Genomic DNA, 16,231 nt, shown 5'->3' with positions numbered 1-16,231 from the left:
AGGAAATTTATGATACATTTAATGGAAAACTTATGTATCATCTATCAACATGAAATTCCGTTTTATTTATTTTTAAATTTTTTACTCTACTGCTATTTGAAACTGGTTATAAAATTACGTCATGGCTTGAAATAAAGGGAACAATCATTCAAGATTCAGGTTATATATAAGAGCTTTTAACAATAAATTGGCTGAAAGTGTGTTTGGCGATTTTCAGAATTCAGATTTCAGGTAAATAATTGACTTCATAATTTTAAAAAATACAAATCTCTTCGAAGAGCACTACTCAATACACACATGATTTTTGCTAATTTAACAAAATTTGTTATGCGTCCGATATTTTCAGTAAGCTGATAAATTCGATAAATTGACCATCGACGAAACACTCGTTCAGAGAAATGAGATTCGGCGAAACTGATTTGACTGAGTTCGTCGAGTACGAAAAAAATCTGTATGTAACAAAAATCTGTACTCGATTTTCTCAGAGACCGCTGGACCGATTTTCACAAACTTAGACTCAAATGAAAAGTCTTTTGGTCCCATAGTCGCTATTAAAATTTTATGTGGATCAAACCTCCGGCTCGGGAGTAACGGGTTAAAATGTGTAACAAAATAAAAAAGTGCACTCGGGTTTCGCAGAGACCGCTTAACCGATTTTCTTCAACTCTATTTCATATTAAAGGCCCTATGGTTCCATACCCTTCTATTGAATTTCATCCAGATCTAACTTCTGATTCCGGAGTAACGGGGTAAAATGTGCAAAAAAAACTGTGCGTGATTTTCTCAAAGACCGCCTAATCAATTTTCACAAGCTTAAACATCTTGTAATCCCATAGAACCCCATCGCTTCTCATCCGGATACGACTTCCGGTTCGAAATTACAAGCCGATAAATATAAAAATTTCCTTTTCAAGAGCGTGTTTTTGAACATGGCACTGAAAATTGAGCAAAATACTTTCAACTAACCGGTGCATTCCTCAATTGAACAGGATTTATTGATGACCGGATCTTTGTTACAGATTCCGAAAGTACCGGAAATGATCGTGTACTCCGAACCCGAAATCATTTCAATTTCTAAGACACGGCTGGACCGATTTTCACCAACTTAGGTTGAAATGAAAGGTATTATGTTTCCATAAGAGGGTGTAGAATTTTGTTCAGATTCAACTTCCGGTTCCGGAAATACAGGGTTAAGTGTGTTTAAAATTGTAACCCTTCATTTCGAGCGATAATGCAAAAACAATGAAAATTTATTCTAAATTTCGCTCAAAATTTATTGAATTTGTAGGTTGTGTTAGTTACTGGTCAAACGAACCGATTTTAGTTCCCAGTTCCTGGTTTCGGAAGTCCCGGAAATAGTGGTCGAAAACTGAAAAACGGAGGTCTCTTCAATTTCTCAGAGATGGCTGAGTAGATTTTCGCAAATTTAGACTCATATGAAAGGTTGTACGGTCTCACAGACTGCTATTGACTTTTGTTCGTAACCAACTTCCGAAGAATTCCTAAACACTTTACTCAAAACTTTTCATAAATTTAAAAGTTGCTAGTGTATGCCCAAACAAACTATTTTCTTCTTATTTAAAATTTCGAGTTATTTAGAGAATCCCTTAGAAATATTTATGTAAACATGAATTATATTTGAAAGGCATCATTACAAATAAAAAAAATTCATGACGCATCCTCAGTCACTAACACAAATTTTGTGGATTGAGGACTTTTTCAATTACCTGTGATCACAGTACCACTGAAGTTTCTCTCAATTACAGCAGCAGTTAGCAAAATTTTTACTGGTTCTTTATGTGCTTTGATGAATGTTAGAGTGTATTTTGAGACACTCTTATTTGTAGAGTTTCGAGTCCCTCGATCGAAAGCCGCTTACCAAATTGCTTACTAAATTTAAAAATGTCTAAAGAGTTTATCAGTACAAACAAAATGCATCAGGCTTATTAGCAACAAACGGAATTAGAAATGCTCTTCCAGCGAGCCATTCTACAAGTGGATACAAATTTCTTAATACCCTGTGAACATTTTGCTGGATAATTCCATTTTGGAAATAAAAATCTATTGTTGCATTTCAACATCATCTGTAAGTTTAGTGTTAATGATATTTCTTTTTTTTTCAAACTTTAACGATAGTTATTTCAATCCTTAATGTGGTGTTTTAAATCAAGATATAGTAGACTACAACAAAATATGCTAGAAAAAAAAAAAACTAAAACTAGGCTGTTCCAAACAAACTTTAATTGCTGCAAATTTTTTTTTTGTTGTATCGCACCAGAATTATATAGTTATAATATCAACAAAAAATATTCAATAGAATAACCCGGAGTTCATTCATTTTTGAAATATTTTTTCCTGTGTGTACCATTTTAAAGCAAAAATTGTCCTGACTTGATGGAATTTTACTAAAAATCAATCCGAACTACAATTTATAGGCTGCAAAATGAAGATTTTTTTTTTCAATTATATTACATTGCGACATGTTCGGAAGAGATTAACAGTAAAAAAGTATTTATTGCAATATGCGTTTTAAGTTGAAATAACTCAATCGTTGGTTGAAACAACTTATTTTTTGCTCTCATGCATAACTGCTGGGAGTGTATCATTGTTCAATTGCACGAGTGACACCTCATTGAAACGTTTTCTTTCTCGGTGGATGGATGGATGTCATTGCTCAACTATGACGCTTCATTACCCGTTTGTGGTGCGTGTCATTGCTAAACTGCCATCGCAGTTATACTGATGAAAGACATGTCCTCTTTTAGAGAAAAAAAAAATTGCAATACGTTTTATACAACAAGAGATATTCACGATCAAAACTTATCACTCTCTCAGAGGGGAAATTTGGAAAAGATTCCCCATAGGAAAGTAAGTCTTATTTACGATCAAAGAGATGGAAGCTAGTGATCAAGAAGCATTTGTGTGTCTTGGTTTAGGCATTGTAACGGTATTTGGTACTTGGTTGTAGGTATGGGTGGTTATTGTCCATCCCTTGGTCTAAAAACACTGTTTCAAGTTTTATATAGCTGAACTATCTTTACGTTCCGTCCTCTACACAACAATGCATAACAATTCCATGTGAACTACCAGTGCACCATGGCTCACAGTTCGAAAGAAATTTGTAGAATTCCATTTAGACATTTTTAACACAATACATCCATAACGTATAAAATGATCTTTTGAGCGAATGGAAAAGTCAACCACCATGTTACTGATGCCTATTATTTCCATTTCTCATCTACTGCGAATCAAAAATCGGTTTTTCTAGAAACTGATGCGAATGAGTAAGTAAAACATTTTTCACACAAATACAAAAAGTACAAAACATCTAAATACAAATTTATTCACGCATACTCTTTACATTTAACTACCCTAGCGTACAAACAGCCAAAAGTAGAAACTTAACATATGCGTCCTTGAAGCTGCCTGACTCGGAATGACATAAAAACGAAACCTACAACCCTGGAAAAAGTAGCTCAATTTCCGCACGTTTTATTGCTCAGTTGACACAGTTTCCTATTTCACAAACTTTTTAAGGCAATGGAAAAGGGACAGCTGAAAAAAGGGAAACAAACACTGTGTTGTTCCGAAAAGTGCCAAATCTTGATGCAATCATAATCGTTGTGGCTCCTCATAAAAAGTTCGCTCGTAAAAAAAGGGTAAATCGTGCTGCGGTATTAAATTTCAAACAGTTTTGAAAAGAAGAAGGAAAATATGCTAATGCTACGTATCGATGGGGTAAACAAACAGAGAAAACCGACCATAATTGAGTTGTCGGGAGTTGTGGAGTCTGAAAAACAGTGATCTTGGGCTCTAAATTCATGAGCGCATCTGATATTTGCAGAAAAAACACAAACTAGAGATTGCTTCATTAAGTAGTTCAATATAAAAATCCTTTACATGCATTTTATACAATACAACAAGAGAACGAATGTTCAATGTCACACCAGATTGAATCAAATCATCGCTTCATCCAGTTACTACAAGCTTTTATGAAGAACGATTATTCTCAAGCGCTACAAAAGTGACCGCGACGGTTTGATATTGTACTCAATTGAGATCACAAAAGATAACAACTTCAGAGAATCCACATTATACTTGCGTAGAAGTCATAGGCTATTTCGGGATTGAGGTGACGACTTCAGGCAATCATTCGACTCAGTTCTGAGATGATCTCAAACAGATTTGATTAGCGTCGAACATTTGCATAATGACAATGTCAAATACAAGTGTCCGTCGTAAATTCGTTGTGGGCGACAACTCAAAATGTTTTGAAAACGGACCTCGGTTGGATGATGACTCAATTGACGCGAAACACATTTGTACTAATTCTTTACGTCACGATTCCAATCGAATATATAAATATTGGTAAAATGTGGGCCAAACTGCATTATCATCGTAGTTCAGTTCGATCAAAATTCTTGAACGTTCATTCGAACCCTCATTCACTAGAACCAGCATTTTTTTCTTCAATCCAAAGCACAGCCTTCCGTTCAACAGATTAAGTCATATCAAGTAACTTGTGGCATTTTACTGAAAACGGCAGAATAAAGAATTCTCTCCCAGCTGAATGACATGTGTACAAACCGCTTATTATGTGACACTCAGAGACGCACCCATCGAATAATGTGTTCATCAATAGTCACAAGGCAGTCTGCAGCCAATCCATCAGGAATCAGTCTTCAAGCAAATAAATATGCTGCCAGTGCTTGAGCCTATTCAAATAGGATTATCTATCGACAAACCTCTCGCATAGATAAGTATCTTGTTCTGGCATCCTTCGTACGGTGTCATTCTACTGTTGCCGCAAACAGGAGGGTCGAAACATAACGGCAGAGAGTATTTCTCCTTCCAAACAATCGCTCGGTACGCTCTAGGAATTCTAAGCAGACCTCTTTTGAATAATGTTCCACACTGTGTAGAACGTTTTGTTCTTCCACCACCGGAGGCATGTTGCTACATGTGAAGGATGAACCTCTATTCGCTACATAGCCGATCTTGGGAACGTCGTTACACAGAGTTTGGTGACAAAAGGGACACTTGTGCCTTTCTAAACTGCTCTTCGTACAGGTGATACAATGGCTTAATGAACGTAACCGAATTATTTACGATCTCTTTCTTTGCACAATAGGAATAAAATATCAGGCTTTTCCACTCAAAAAAGAGTCCATATAGGCAGTCATAGCAGCCATTTACTTCTAAGTGACACGGATTTACTAAAAATAGGTAACAAATTGTAAATAAACCTTCTGTGCGAGAATTCTTTTCCCGCTGGAGAAAATAAAAATATCTTTTGTTTTCATTACATGTTTGATTGGATTAAATGTATTTATCCTATTTCCCTTCCTACTAAAATCAATATTTTTCTATGAAAATAAAAATTAAAAAAACGGCAAGAAACGTTAAGGCTACTGTACCAATAGTCATCTTTTTAATAGAGTCATTGGCAATGTTATTTTGCCGATTACTCGATTCGTCTCGGATACAAAATCTTCGCTTCGGCTCTAAGAAGCGATACTGAAAAAGATCTAATGAATTGCCACATGGTCCCATAGCTTGCTATGGAATTTAATCCGGTTCCGGAATTACAGGTGGGCAAAGTAGCAACTCAAAAAGTGTGATTATATTAGTGACAATGTAAATAGAAGTGAATTCCGTAATACTGAACAATAGATCCTTCAGGTTTACATAGGCCATTCGAAAACATCGGAAGTACCGGAAATATTGGTCAAAAACTCACTTTATTTTTTCAGGATATGGATAGCCTTTTTTCAAACTTAGATTTAAATGAAAGATCTTTTGATCCCACTGATTATTAAAAAAATGTTATTTGGATCCTGCTTTCGATTCCGGATAACTTTGGTTCTCGATAAAATTCAATTTCACAGATATTGTTAATGTATGACCACGCACTCTACCGGTTAATAGACGCCGAAATGTAACTAACATCGATTACTAAGAGATGTCTAAATTGATTTCCCCAGTTCTCGGTTAAACTGAAAGTTCATATGTTTCTACTGAATGCTATCAAAGTTTATCCAGATTCGTATTCCGGTTCCGGATTTACAGGTAGATGACATAAAACATTCAAGAACGTCGTATAATTAACTAGACAAAAACCACTTTTATCCACCTAGTGGTGTAATGATGTCTTTCTCATGTAATTCACGTTTTCGTAAATATTACTAAAAAATTGCTTCAAAAATTTCTTTCAGTTGAGTCTATATACGTGAAAATCTACTCAGCCGTCTCTGAGATAATGAAGAATGCTCCAATTTTAAGTTTTTGACCACTGTTTCCGGGACTTCCGGAACCGAGAACTTGGGACCGACATAACTAAAATCGGTTCGTTTGACCAGCAACTAACACAACTTAAAAATCGATCCAACCGATTCTAAGAAATTGTTGTGATTTCCACTTTGGTACACGATTACTTTTTTCAGTATTTCCGGAGCCGTGAACGAACTTCATATAGTTTATTTTGTTTATTTGTTTATTTTAGGAAGCAGGGAAAAGCCCGATGGAGATGAAATTTGGCAATCTCTCTCTCCAGCAGGCATAAAACCTCCTCATCTTTTGTATCAACAGATTACAATGATCCAACAGATACAATAAGGCTTAACACTAACAATAAAGACTAACGATTGAAACTAAACCTATAACCCTATAACTAGTTGATGATACCACGCATTACAGGACAGCAATAGTGTTCTTGCTTAAACGGCCAGAGAGAGAATAGAAAAGTGGATAGGTAAATGGATGATGAAAGTAGGTGGAGGAGGTGGTAAGTAAGCGTGGGCGAACAACGGGGTTAGAATCGGCATGTTGATCTAATTAGTGATCGAAAATATGATGGAAGATGGAGAAAAAGAAGGATGACCGAACGGCTTAGTATTTGCTAGCGAATCTGATTAGTTTCCAATAGAAATTAATAAAATGAAGAAAAAGAAGGAAGGGCGACAGGGTTAGTATCAACGAACGAATCTAATTAGTTTCCAACGGTGATGGAGGATAGACCTAGTGATGATTGAACAAAAGTACAAACGGTTACAAACAAATACTAATCCAAAGTTAATCTGACAAGTGACTATGAAATAATTGTTTGATCATATTTCGAGATAGATAAAGGTCGAACACATTGGAGCAGCTATTGAATGTTCTGCACATAATGGAAAATGGATCATTGTAACCATTGTAATAAATCAGCACCAAAGATCCAGATCAATAAGCTTACAACGATCTTTGTAACTGGGAAGATTAGTGGGATCCTTCCAAGGTAAGTTGCGCAGAACGAATCTTACACATTTACGCTGGATAGCTTCGATGCGAGCAATGTCGATTTGATAGTGAGGTGCCCAGACAACAGCTGCATATTCTGCGTCGAACGAACTAGCGCAAAATATAATGGCTTAAGACCGTGTACATTAGTAAAGCTCTGTACAAGGTAACGCGAAAGACAAAACCCAAGAGCTTGGAGACCTTTGGGATCACATAATCAATTCGACTTTTGAAGTCCAGCTTGGAATCAAGAATGATACCCAAATCTTTCACGGAAGATTCACGTTTCAGTATATTGTGCGATATGCTTTAGTCGTAGATTTTGCCAATTAAACTACCCTGCATATGAAAACACATGAAGAAAAAGCCCGATTGACTAGAAGAACCAAGCATGCTTTGCTTTACTTGGCCACGACAGCATTCACCTGTAGTCCATAGTCCGTAGTTCACGCAAAATTACATTCAAGCAAATGTAAAATTGTGTCATTTGAAAATAACATGGCTTGAAATTTGATGGAATATAAAATAAAAAAAATCGTCAGCGAGTGCAAATTTCAGTCGATGCATGTTAACTTCAACCAAATGCGGCGAATCTTTTCGAAATTCTTTATCATTTGAAAAAATAGTGGTGTAATCATTTATTTTTAAAAACGTTTTTGTTAGAATGTGGTAAACCACTAACTCAGTTGATTGCGGAAATTAACAACTGAAATAACCGGAGGGAGTTTGTTGGTCATCAACTAACACCATCGTTTCGTTTGTTTTGAGACCAGTTTAGAAGATTTCGTGTGTTGTAATTACAGAACCGAAAGTCAAATCCACGCAAAAACCAATAGCAGTCTATGGGTCCATAAGACTTTTCATTAGAACCTAAGTTCGAGAAAATTGATTCGGTTATTTCTGAGAAATCTATGTCAATCCGGTCATGTAAATTGAAATTCAAACGATTTTTTTTAAATTTTGATATTAGAAAATAAAATACAAATCATAAATTTACAGAATATCATAAGAAAAATCACTCCTCGGCCTCATTACTAACGTTGTTTATAACGACATATCAATTTTTAGTTGGTTTGACATACATTTATTATAACTGAGTTTAGTTTCGCAATAACTGAGCTTAAAAATAGATTGAGTGAGAAGTTAATAATTTAACTCACAGAAAAGATTTTTTTTTTGAAAAATACACCCAGCGGTAGGACTTGAATCAGCGTTTTTATGCTTTCCATGCATACGCGTTTGCCAGCTCAGGGTGGTAGAACTGATAAACACATATGCAAGGAATGCCCAAGAATGCAGGTTAGAGTCCTGACTCTGAGTGTATGTATAAAAAAAACTACAAGGATCAGCCCCATGGGGTTGTTCGAGCCATTGATGTGTAACAAGGCAACCAAAATTTCTAATGATCTACAATCAAAAAGTTCAATCAATAGTCACACTTTTGAAACCGCAATTGCACGAGATTAGGAACCAACAAAGAACATTGTTTGTTTTATAACCGATGAAATTACATCAATATCCCAAATGTATGCAATTATATCTTTGTACATACTTGCGATACGGATTTTGACATTTAAGCTTCTCTTCGCCAAGCTTATGTTCAAGTTTTGTATGCAAGTAGTTATTTTTATAGCGCTAAGTTTCTCTACCATTCTGCGATTTCGGTTGGAGCGATAAACTTTTTCTCATTATCAATTGAGTTCATCTTATATAAATTAGAAATTAATCTTAGGCACTCAAAATTTACCCTGGGGTAGTTGTCAATTGCTTAGGCGAAGCAACATAACATGGAATTTCATCCGAGCTTGCATAACACAAGATCAGAGCATACCAATTAAAAATTCAAATCGTTTTATGGCACATTTTGTCTTGCTGTCTACCAACAACCTACCTCTAGCATGCTACGCATAGGACTGAAACGTTAGCTATAATTTCGCTTTTATTTATAAATTCGCGTGCTTCCAACAGCTTCGCTTTTGCATCGGTTGACCAATCAGAGCGATGCTTTCCCTTTGATATATCGCTTACTCCTTCAAAATCGTCGTCTATGGCAGGGAAATCCGGTATGTCGGAGATTTTTAGCAGACAAAATAGGACACTGCTCGCTACTAATCAAAATTTCAATCATTTATAATTGAAAATACGTGGCATGATACATTCAAATCGAAACGTATAAATATTTAAATCAAATGATGAAATAATATTAATAATTGATACAAAATAGACTGAGCTGTAAGTGTTTGGAACCTGACCACATTTCTACGTGTTTTTTCCTTGAGTTTCTGATTTGCATCCCTATATATAAAATAAAGATGCGTTCCACATCAAAATCTTTTCTGCGAGTTGTAAATTATTTAACGTCTTAATCTGGTTTTCTGCTCAGTCATTGCAATCGTGTAATTTTTAATTTACTCCTCAGTTTGAAAAAAATATGCCTTTTTTATATTTTGATAATAATACAAACTCGATTCGATTCTGCCTGCGTCTTGAAAATATGTAATCTTGCAAACTAACAGAATGTTGAAATTCAACAAAAAGAAGGTAATATTTTGCAGGGGATCTGCATGCATAAATCGGGAATTCTCCCTACATTCAACAACTTGTCATATCAGTCATTCTGCTGTAAAGCAGTACAACTGTAATGTTGATAACAATCACTGAAAGAAACGTCTTTGTACAAACAACGGGTGCCAATATCTACCCATTTTGCTGTTTTTATGGTGCAGATAAGTAAAACGCAACCTCCCAAGATAAGAAAGCACACACCAAATGGACAAGTAACAACACTACAGGAAACAGCTGCCTGATTCCGCTAGTAAAGTTATCAGTGCAGGCCTGGTTCTTTACTATCCAAACGGTTGACCGAGCGCAGTGCAGTGTCAATTTGTTCTGTGCATACACACCACTTATACCATATGGGATAATATTGTACCATCCGACATCAGTGCGACATATGTTTCTCGTCTCTTTCCCATGCAACACACAGCAAAACTTTTCCGCACTTTGAGCACACGGTTTTCTTGGGATATAACATTCTTTTCCTTTCGACCGACATCAATAGCGATCTGAAAATTGATTGCAACTGAATAGATTTTCAATCAAACCATTCACCGTCTCATTGTATGGGGTACAGGAAATCATAATTATTGTTACCATTATTATTATTGTTATTATTATTATTTGTATAGCCGAGCCGACAAACGCTTCCAGTTGTCTAGTGTCGACACAAACGACTTTATAGGTTACCATTTTGGTGGATAGGAGGAAAACGGAATTCCTTCAAGAGAAGTGTGGTTTGAAGTTTTTAGAGTGATTTGAAAACCCAAATCACTCAAATAACTCTAAAATGATACTTTTTAGATGTTCAAAATGTTACGATTGTACGTTTTATGCACTACACTTTAGGTAGCAAGGGTTTATTTACTGTTCGTATAATTAATAACAGATGAGAAGACCAAATTTTTGTAATATTGGTAAGATTGAAACTCTCTCAACATACAACTAAACATTATAATATATAATGTTTATATAAAAACAGTTCATTAAATGAGTGATAGCTCTTCTCTCGCTCTTATACCGGGTAAGAATATGATTAGAACAAGGTCGAAGTAAATACATGGTCAAATACAGAATTTGGAAAATCGGAAGTTTCAGAACTGTCGCGTGATAAAATTCCATTCCATAATCAATAGAATATCATTAATATTGATGATGATCATCGAGTCGGCAATAGGTTCTCTTGACGCCACACAGTCGCCCAAAAATTTATTTGTTATGCTCCATTTGTTTACGATTCATAGGGCTAGCCGATAATTCGAAAATAATCTGAACTGAATTGAAAGCCGGTGTAGCGTCGTTTTTTTGGCGTTGAGAGGTTCCGTAACCAAAGAAGAAAAACAAAAAAGTTCGAAAGTGCAAAAAAAAAGTCGGAATTTTTCATTCTGTCGCAACGTCTGCTATAAGTGTAGCCTCTGGCGCCTCTGAACTTCATTCGAGCCATAGCTCAAGCAAAACTTTACTTATATGTTTCAAAAATTAAAAGTTCGACATACTTCTCTTCATAGCATTGTTTGACCGTGAATATCTCTTTTTGACAGAACAATGCTGTTGTTAAACATTTTTCAATTAACGAGAAAATGAATAAACAATCTTGATGCGTGTTGAAGACTGTCCTAGAAAGTAAAGGCGCACCTTCCTAACACTTCTATTTGAACATACAACAATAAGGAAGATTTGCATCGAAAAACGTCATGCCACTAAACAAGTTGCTGAAATCAGCAAACATTGGAGTCGAAATATTACGTACTGCGAAAGTTCGGAGAAGAGTATTATCTTGTAGATCTGTTACGAAGTAATTGAAAAAAATTCAACGCATCCCGAATGGAAAAACACGTTGGGATTACTTTGCTCTACGGAAAAACGATTTAAAGGTGATTTGATCAAAATGACGAATAGGTTATGTCAGAGACACAACCGGATTGACTTTAATACGCATAAAACTGACACATTCTTTGACATGACAGTGGATATTACAAGCAGATTTTTAGATCAATTTTTTGATCCTTAAAAGAACCATTTTCTTTAATTTCTTCGATGCTGAACAATGTTGAATACATTTCTCCTGAACACATGTACAAATACATCGGGTCAAGTTGTTTACTTGTAAAAAAACGCAGTTAAATCGAAAACATCGAGACATGAACAATCGAGGGGTCTATCGGTAGTAAATTATCAAACCTGATTTAATCCACCTAGTGGTGTAATGATGCCTTTCTCATATCATTCATACTTCTTCAAAATAATCTTCTTCAATTCTTAAAAAAACGGAATCGAATTGTTTGATTGATCTACTGAAAATTACGATCGAATGGTATAGTTTTGAGACCAGTTCAGAATCTTTTTTACGATTTTTGCTTTGCCCCTTTAAGGTGAAATGTAGCGTCATAAAATGCGCGCCAAATTTTTTTCCGCTTTAGTTGAACGAACCGTCGCACAAAGCGTACCAAGAAAAACGGACACATAGAAGCAAGAACTTTTTTCAATGATTGAGCAGTGGGCTTACCTCTCGTTATATTGGCTTGTAAAAAAGACTGGACGTAATGGATTTTTGAATTCTTCCCACTTTGAATATATGCTAATTCAATCATTATTGTTAGTGATTACTCTTAAACTAGAGCTATAAATCATGAGTAATTATGAATGATTAACATGAGGTTATATGTATTTGTATTGACTAATTTGCTAACCATGTATATGCCTGAGTTTGTTCAGTAGCAAGCATGGATTCTCCTTCAAAAGAACAATTGAAGACAAGAGAACATGCAAGTATTTTCGATATCTTTGCCAGTCGTTCACCAGGCCCTTCCCGCCGATAAGATAGAATTTACGTAAAAGTATTCACCATTAACTTTTTTTCGGAAGCGACTTTCGGAATTATATAGCATGATGAGTCTAGAAATGTCTGTTTCAACGATAACGAACCGAAGACCAAACAGCCTCTGACCTCCGGTGCCAGGAATCACCAATAGTTTAATAATTTCTTAGATTACATTATTGGAATACATAAAAATTATAACTAATAGTTCATCATACCATGCAGGTAAAATTATTTAGTGAATCTTTTCTCAAGCACATATTTAGGGCACGAAATTGAATATAAAGTTATTTCGTAGTTCCTTATTATTCAATCGATTTTGAAAACAAAATCAAGCGTTGATTCATTGTATTCATAATAATTGAAGAACCAATGAATTCCAATAAGTTTTCCATGCTGACTGGCTCGAAGCTGACCCTCGGTGTTTATCACTTTGTTTGTATATCAAGTTAATGAACGATAATACTTGGCTTGTATTCAATTCATTCAGTAGCTTGTCAATGTTGAAGTTTTAGTTTTGCTATAAAAAATGCTAAAATCTAAAATTATACCTAATAATGATATTACACAGCCAAGCATTATTGCTTCAGCAACATCAATGCATTGAACTCAACAGAGTTGGACATTATTAGCATTATAAATGACAGCTACTTAGAAAATAAATGATTTCTTACAATACTCATTTTATTGTATTCAACTCGTTTTTATTTCAACACAAAACCCAATACTGCATAAATTCGCGTCATTATTTGATATGTAATTTTTGCTCACGATATAATGCTACCGTGCCCACCGTGCATTTCTCACACCACCTTAATACGAAACAGCAGCGCGCAAGCAAAAATAAAAATTCTGAAAAGTTTATGCAAACTTTTTCAATTTTCGATTGTTTTAACTAAAATTTTATAATTTTGAGTTGCATTTCAAAAATCAATTACGGCTCGGCAAAGCAAAATTTCATAATTCTAAGAATACTTAGTTATGATAAATTTGATTTCGAAAACTTAAGTGTTTTTGGTTTTTCGAAAATCAGTCTAGTTTATGAATAATTGATCAAAAACGCGATTTTCGCATTCCGCTACATTTCACCTTAAGTGATGGTATAAAATTTTTTACACACTTCACTCTATCATTCCGGTACCGTTAGTCGGATCCAAATGAAATTCAGAAGTTTTGGCCACTCATTTGAATCTAAGTTTGCAAAAATCGGTCGTACCATCTCTGAAAAAGGTAAGTAATTTGAAATTTGAATTTTTACACTAATCACCATACAATTCCGGAACCGGGAGTCGGATTCAAATAAAATTCAGAAGTTTGGTAAAGGACTTTTAGACCATTCGTTCGAATCTAAGATTGTGAAAATCGGTCACTCCATTTTTGAGAAGTGTTAGTTGTTAGTAATTTTATTTTTTTGCACATTTTACCCCTTAACTCTGGAAACAAAAGCTAGATCCTAATAAACTTCAGGAACTTAGTATGAGACCATAACGAGCTTTCATTTGAATCTAAGTTTGTTAAAATCGGTTTAGCCATCTCCGAAAAAAGTTGGTGCACTTATATTCACAATTTTTTGCACATTTCACCCCATAACTCCGGAACCGGAGATCGGAAACAAATAATATTCAGGAATTTTGTATGGAACTACTATACCTTTCATTTAAATCTTAGTTTGTGAAAATCACGCACAGACATTTTGCATACTCGACAAACTAATTCGAAGTACGCAAAATGTCTGAAACATCGATTTTCAAGATGTGCAGTTTGACGAAAACTTTTATTCAGCGCAAATAAAATTTTTCAATTTTTCTTAAAATAAAACATTTTTTTCGGTATTCCTTTACTGAAAGTGTTGGCGAATAAAAATCAAAACCTCTTCTGAATTTACTTAAAGGTGCAAACCTATTATGATTCGAAAAGCCGTCTTCGAATCAAATTTTAAAACATATTTAACATATATAGATCTAAAATTTTCAAATTAATTGTTAAAGTGTGGAGTAACGCTTACGCCGCTTATTCCCGGATGCAAAAATTTCAGCAATAATATTTGGAGAAAATTGTGCGAATAAAAACACGAAGCTAGTCGATTACATCACTTATACAACTATATTGGAACCGGAAGTGTAAGCCACTTGATCTTCGAACTTGATCAATAAGCCAATAGTAGCCAATAGTAGCTTTTGATCATCGAACTTTATCAACGACACGATAGTAGCTTCCAAGCGAACCGAGAAATTTTGAAATCAGTGCTTCCATCTACGAGAAAATTGAATGAATACAAAAGTGTTTTGTCGACTTCGTTACTTATGGCATTATATTTCCGGAACCTGAAGTGTCAGTTCTTAGATTTATGAACTCGATCAATGACCTAAGATTACACACCTAGAAAATATCGTGTAAATTAACGTCATCTAAGACCGAAATATACGAGCATCAAGAATGACTCATTTTTACAGTAAATCTAACATATATTTAATATATTCTGACATATTTTCAAGTGTTGAAGCATGTAAATTTACGTTCTTATGATTTAAGTTACATGCGGATTTACGTCACCGGTAAATTTCATTATTTTTTGCTGTGTAGCTTTCAAATGAACCAAACCATCTACGAGAAAACTGAACGGATAGGAGAATCACAGAAGCATCCATACAGACAGACATTTTCCGAACTCGTCGAGCTAAGTCGAATGGTATATAATACTAGGGATCTCCGGGATCAAAAGTCGGATTACCAGGAATTCAATATTTTTTCTATAGAGAAAGGTAAATAGACAATAGTGCATTTGCATTGATTGGAACCAAAGTTATAAGAGAAATACTTGATACTTGATTTCACCTATCAGTGTGGTATGGATCGGTATTTTTAAAATTCATATCTCAGTTTTTTCAAAATTATTAGTTTGTGGAAATCGGTTCAGTTATCTCTAAGCAATCGATTTCACTCGTGTTTGTGCATCGTCCTTTACAAGGCGGCTCAAAATGTTTAACTCGCATCACCCCTGTATTTTTGGAACCGGTTGCCAGATCCAGATAAAATTTCATAGGAACATATGGAACCATAAGACTTCAAACCTTCATATAAGTTTATGAAAATCGGCCGAGATTAAAACGCGTTGATCTTGGAATAGGAAGTAAGATCCTGAATAAAAAACAATAGCGTCGTATGGGACAGGGCTACTTGTCGTTTAAGTTTAAATTAGTACAAATCAACTCAGCCTTCTCATCATTTGTCATATACCATTAATCAGTTCAGTATACCGTGACACTGCTAACTATAATAAATGTATTCACCGAACCATTCAGCTTCATGTTTTTATTTTATCGTCGAATAGTTTACTAGAGACAGCAGTTCTATTGTCAATTCGATTCAGTAGATCACTTTTGCTTCCGTGAATAAAAATAGTAAGGGCATTCTAAACCTTGAAGTTAGAAATAGTGGCACTATCCGAAACATTCCACAAAATGTTTGACACACCCTAATTGATCTCCCCAACCAGTAAATCGTTTCACCATAACCACCCATTTGGTTAGATGACATATCGTTTCTAACAAGAGAGTCGAATTTTTCGCATTGGATATA

At 35.0% G+C, this 16,231-nt stretch overlaps 1 protein-coding gene across 10 annotated transcripts in view; it reads right to left on the bottom strand.

Moving 5' to 3' along the window:
- LOC131426945 (cytohesin-1) overlaps positions 1-16,231 on the bottom strand; it is a 117,462-nt gene that overhangs the window by 70,717 nt on the left and 30,514 nt on the right. The window contains exon 1 of one of the 10 annotated variants that reach the window (XM_058589740.1): positions 15,890-16,015. The exons of the other annotated variants lie outside the window; for them this stretch is intronic. The gene's annotated coding sequence lies outside the window, so the exon portion shown is untranslated. Of the gene's footprint in view, positions 1-15,889; positions 16,016-16,231 lie in introns of those variants that run through there. 10 annotated transcript variants of the gene reach the window in all.

Source organism: Malaya genurostris, chromosome 2 (assembly GCF_030247185.1).
Source record: "Malaya genurostris strain Urasoe2022 chromosome 2, Malgen_1.1, whole genome shotgun sequence".
Lineage (NCBI taxonomy): Eukaryota > Metazoa > Arthropoda > Insecta > Diptera > Culicidae > Malaya > Malaya genurostris.
The sequence above is the reverse complement of the archived record's forward strand: the minus strand, read 5'-3'. Positions and strand labels throughout refer to the sequence as shown.